The 6,000-nt window shown below is 47.3% G+C and overlaps 1 protein-coding gene across 1 annotated transcript in view; it reads right to left on the bottom strand.

The window, feature by feature from the left end:
• GLCE (glucuronic acid epimerase) overlaps window positions 1-4,625 on the bottom strand; it is a 176,671-nt gene extending 172,046 nt beyond the window's left edge. Inside the window, exon 1 of the mRNA XM_082253009.1 lies at window positions 4,489-4,625. The gene's annotated coding sequence lies outside the window, so the exon portion shown is untranslated. The remainder of the gene's footprint in view (window positions 1-4,488) is intronic.
• Between the last annotated feature and the right edge of the window lie 1,375 nt (window positions 4,626-6,000).

Raw genomic sequence — 6,000 nt, forward strand, 5'->3', positions numbered from 1 at the left:
CCTATTTTTCCATCCGTTCAGTAATCGGATCGGATCGGATGAGAGCGGACAGGCGGTCCGCTCTCATCCGATCCCCCATAGAGGGCAGCGGGGGCTGAAACACCTCCCTCTCCGCTCTGCAAGCGGAGACAGAGCTGTCATCTGCCGGCTCAGCGGGGATCGCGGATCGATCCCCGCTGAGCAACACGGATCCGCCTACGGAGGCGGACCGTGAAAGAGGCCTAAGAGAGAAGGACGGTCAGCTGTTGTAAAACATAGCTGACCGCTGTTCTCTCTAAAATGAACACAGAGTGCCTGTGATCCTTCTATATAGGAACACAGATCTCTATGATCATTTCACAAGTCCCTCCCCCCCCCACAGTTAGAAAACACCCCCTAGGCTCACACTTAACCCTTTGATCACCCCTGGGTTAACCCCTTCCCTGCCAGTGTCATTATTACAGTGCATATTTTTAGCACTGATTACTGTAGTAATGTCACTGGTCCCCCCAAAAGTTTCATAAATGTGAGTTAGGGCTCTTTCACACGGTCCGCCTCTGCCGGCGGATGACAGCTCCGTCTCCGCTTGCAGTGCGGAGAGGGAGGTGTCTCAGCCCCCGCTGCCCTCTATGGGGGATCGGATGAGAGCGGACCGCCTGTCCGCTCTCAACAGATCCGATCTGATTACTGAACGGATGGAAAAATAGGGTTTCCATCTGTCCAGATTTCACGGACAGGATCGGATACGGATGGAAGCGGGTGTCAGTGGACATGTCTCCGCTGACATCCGCTGCCCCATAGAGCTGCATGGAGGATCCGATCAGATCTGCCTAAAAAACTGACAGGCGGATCTGATCGGATCGCCCGTGTGAAAGAGCCCTTAGGGGTTCAATCTGTCTGCCGCAATGTCGCAGTCCTGCTAAAAATCTCAGATCCCCACCATTACTAGTAGAAAAATTAATAAAAATGACAAAATCTTCCCCCTAGTTTGTAGACCCGATAACGTTTGCACAAACCAATCAATATACGCTTATTGCAATTTCATTTTTTTTTTTTTTAAACTAAAAATATGTGGCAGAATACAAATTGGCCTAAAAGGATGAAAAATGTAGATTTTTTTTATTGGGAATGTTATATAGCAAAATGTGGAAAAAAAAAAAAAAAATTTATATATATATATATTTTTCCCCCCAGAATTGTCGCTATAGTGCAAAAAATAAAAAATTGCACAGGTGATCAAATACCACCAAAAGAAATCTCTGTTTGTGGGGGAAAAGGACATCAATTTTATTTGGGTACAGCGTCGCACGACCGCGCAATTGTCCGTTAAAATAACGCAGTGCTGAATCGCAAAAAAAGGCCTGGTCATTAAGGGGGGAAATCCTTCCGGTCCAGAAGTGGTTACGCTGCACCTAATCTGTAATAACTATATAATGAGATATTTATTATGGGCGCACATATTTGGGATGCTATCTTTTTATCCCTTGTACTTAGGATCTTGTAGGGTAATGGAGGGCAGTAACATAAAATTACACATAGTTAGTCAGGTTGAAAAAAGACACAAGTCCATCTGGCTCAACCAATAAAAAACAAACAAAAACAGTATTGAAAACCCAACCATACAATCCCATATACACAATCCTATACCCTCCCCAACCATACAATCCCATATACACCATCCTATACCCGCCCCAACCATACAATCCCATATACACAATCCTATACCCTCCCCAACCATACAATCCCATATACACAATCCTATACCCGCACCAACCATACAATCCCATATACACAATCCTATACCCGCCCCAACCATACAATCCCATATACACAATCCTATACCCGCAGTTGATCCAGAGGAAGGCGAAAAAACCCAGCAAAGAATTAATCCAATTTGCAACAGCAGGGGAAAAAAAAATCCTTCCTGATCCCCTGAGAGGCAATCCAATATTCCCTGGATCAACTTTCCCTATAAATAATAGTTCCGTCTTGGTCCATTCTATGGTTGGATCCGCAGCACAATGTTATTTTTTGCAACTTTGTTGTTTATTTGCAAAAGAAAAAAAAAAAAAGAAACTTTTATATTATACGTTCTCTGCTATGATTTGTGATGTATGTACATTCTCTACTATGTTGCTTATATTTTTTAGTAGAAAAAAAATAAAAAATAAAAAAAATCATGTGACTTTAATGTCCAGCATCCCTCTGAGGAAGACTAGGAAGTTGAAACGCGTCAAACCTTTGGACAAAATTCTTTGGGATTCCATATTGATATTGTATCCATATTGTTAAGTCTCTGTTGTGACACGATACACGGGTATGTTTCCTATCTACCCCCATCTTTGGGGTTATTTTAATATGATTGGTTACCAATATAACTTGTATGGTTTTTATAAAAAGATTTCTATATAGTCGTATAGAAAAATTGAAAAGAAAGAAAAATTATATTATATTATATATATATTTTTTTTTATTTTTATTTTTTTTTTTACACTCTTCTCATTTGCTGCAGAAAGCCGGGGTGAGTCTTGTGAAAACATGTCAGAGCCGTAACCAGTTTTAACAATCTGATTCCAAACACTGTATACTTAGCAAATTATAACCGGTGCTGATATGATCCAGGACAAACTCAACTGACCGCTGTGACATGCGCTTAACGTGATATTAAACAAACACACGAGAAAAAAAAAAAAAGAAAAGATATAAAATGTATTAATAAAAATAAATAAATAAATATATATATATATATTTTTTTTTTTTTTTTTTAATTTATTTATTTATTTTTTACTTAATTGCATTTATTTTTCTTAATTTTTTTTTTTTTGATTTGCTTTCTTTGGGGGGAGAAGAAGAGAAGTCAACACTGAAACTTATTATTTTTTTTTTTCTTTAAAAATATCTTCTTTTGGTCTCCAGCGGCTGCTCCCCGCCTGTATGTGGGTGTCTGCTCCCCGCCTGTATGTGGGTGTCTGCTCCCCGCCTGTATGTGGGTGGCTGCTCCCCGCCTGTATGTGGGTGGCTGCTCCCCGCCTGTATGTGGGCGGCTGCTCCCCGCCTGTATGTGGGCGGCTGCTCCCCGCCTGTATGTGGGCGGCTGCTCCCCGCCTGTATGTGGGCGGCTGCTCCCCGCCTGTATGTGGGCGGCTGCTCCCCGCCTGTATGTGGGCGGCTGCTCCCCGCCTGTATGTGGGCGGCTGCTCCCCGCCTGTATGTGGGCGGCTGCTCCCCGCCTGTATGTGGGCGGCTGCTCCCCGCCTGTATGTGGGCGGCTGCTCCCCGCCTGTATGTGGGTGTCTGCTCAGCTGGGCTGTCTGGTAAGGGGACACTCACATAAGAACACCCCCTGGTGCTGATGTGTGTCTGTGCACCCAGCAGGCCACACCCCCCACCCCTCCTCCCAGCAATTTGAATGACAGCAGCAGAAGCCAATCACTAGGCTGCCCCAGTAACTCCATCTACACCCGGAGGATCAGGGAAGCGGCACTGAGTGTCCTGGAGTCGGACGCAGTGACATCGAGGGGGGGGGGGTAAAGAAAGGTTTCGGGATGTTTTCTACCCTAATGGCAAGAATATAAACACCGAGCACTTCATACCACACAGCTGCAGAATATATCATTGTGACAGAAGAAGAATTATAATCTACAGTCAGAAAAGCGTGAAGATTTTACAATATAAAGTCCAACTTCCTCATGGAAATCCAATTAAAATCAAGATATATAGAAGGGGCGTCACCCAATGATGGACAGTGATGACATCACACCTGGTATATCGGAGGAGGGGCCTCATTCTACCTTTTCTATACAGATCATTAAGGGCACCACCTTAATAAAGGGGTGGGGGGCTACCTGTACAGATTACTTACTGTGGGGTCCCCAGACAGCACCATTCAAAGATTACAGTGGGGTCCCCAATAAATCCCCTTTACTGATCACTGTGGGGGGCCCCTAAATGCTTTTAAAGAGAGGTCCCCAGCCAATGACATTCTGAGTGAGGTCACCGCCCCCCCCCCCATTCCCTTCACAGATCCTTGTGGGGTAACCAATCAGCACCCCTCCTTTATGAAACTAATGTGGGGTCCATTCTGAGACAGGGGCCCCTTGCGATTTCCCCTAACAGGTCCCTGCGGGGCCCCCAACCATTTCTATTCACAGGTCACTACGGGGCCCCCAAAGCCAGCCCCATTCAGAGGTCACCGCGGGGGCCCCCTTCACGGGTCACCACAGGGGCCCCCCAACCCAGCCCCCTTTACAGGTTACAGTAGGGGCCCCCAAAGCCAGCCCCTTCACAGGTCACCGCGGGGGCCCCCAAAGCCAGTCCCCTTCACAGGTCACCACAGGGGCCCCTAGCTATATCCCAGTACAGATGACAGGGGCCCCGGAGCCTCCCCTCACAGATGACTGTGGGGCCCCCCTGTCACCTCACACCTGTGGCTGGGATCTCCCTGTACACACCGCCTTACCGGAGCTCCCCTCCCCCTCACATACACTCTCCCATCCCCCCTCCTCTTACCTCCGTCCCCGGTCCGCTCCGCTCTCTCCGCCGGCTCCTCTTCTCTCCTCTCTCTCCCTCTCCCTCTCGGGCCTCGGATCCCAAAAGCAACCGCACTCCTCCCGGGGGAACCCACCGGCCAATCACAATGCTGCCTACCTTCTACAAAGAAGAAGTCCGGCCAATCGGCTTACAGAACGAAAACCGTCCGCAGCCAATAGGCGACCGGAATCGTCATTCACGTGGGTTTCTCACCTACGAGACCAGCCAATAGCAAGGCGACAATGACACCTGTTAGGGACGCTTACCGCAAAGCCCCGCCTCCTAAAACTGGAGAGAAGGCCAAAGCGAGGCTTGGCCCGCAAACCGGAAGTGTAAAGTCAGAGAAGGGTGAAGCTAACCCTGTGCGCTGTACGGCCTGTGCTGTCCCTGTACCTGACATGTTCCTCAGCTCCACCTGAGAGGAATTTACATTTCTATTGAGGTGTATAGAAGAGACAGCATGCAGATACTTGTGTACAGCAGTGTCACCAAACGTCATACATTTATCACATTGAGTGCAATAAAATAAACAAACCTTCGTCATTTTTTTTTAATTAGAAAATAAATTTTTAATATTAAATATTCATTTTATTATATATTATTAACTTTTATTTATTTATTATTATTATTTTATCAAAATGTATTTAAATACCTTTTTCTGGCACTTTTTGTTTACAATTTTAACCACTTGCCAACCGGGCCGTAGCCAAATGTTAGGTACAGTGCGATTGGCTAGTTCTGGGTGTACAGGGAAGTCCTCCCAGATTCGCACTCCCCGCCCACCCGCCCCCTGGGGCGCACACATGGAAGTGTCCGTGCTCGGACCTGGCGCATCACGGATTGCAGTAAAGGGCCAATGACAGCGGCCCTTTACCACGTAATCGCTTCGTCCAATGACTGAGCGATCAGTTGTCAACAAACCGGCACACGTCAGGATCAGTTCTCTCCTCGCACACACATCGATCGGCACAGAATGAGAGGAGTGGAGAGAGACCGCAGCACCGCTCCCACCTGCCTCCTCCATGCCTCAATCATACCTCAGTCGTGCCTCAGCCATGCCTCAGTCATGCCAATATGTGCCTCATTAAGTGCCTCAACTATGCCAACCTGTGCCACGATCATGCCAATCTGTGCCTCATCCATAACTCATCCATGCCCATCTGTGCCACATCTGTGCCCACGCATGCCACATCAGTGCTCATCGGTGCCACATCCATGCAACATCATTGCGAATCTGTACCACATCCGTGCCACATCTGTGCTCATCCATGCCACATCCATTCCACATCTGTGCTCATCCGTGCCACATTCATGCCTCAATCAATGCCCATATGTGCCTCATTAGTGCCTCAATTATGCCACATCAGTGTGCATCCGTGACACATCTGTGCTCATCCGTCCACATCCATGCCACATCAGTGCTCATCTGTGCCTCATCCAAGCAACATCCGTGCTCATCCATGCCACATCTGCGCTCATCCATGCCACATC

The sequence above is a fragment of the Pelophylax lessonae genome (genome assembly GCF_965119305.1).
Source record: "Pelophylax lessonae genome assembly, chromosome: 4".
Taxonomy (NCBI): Eukaryota; Metazoa; Chordata; class Amphibia; order Anura; family Ranidae; genus Pelophylax; species Pelophylax lessonae.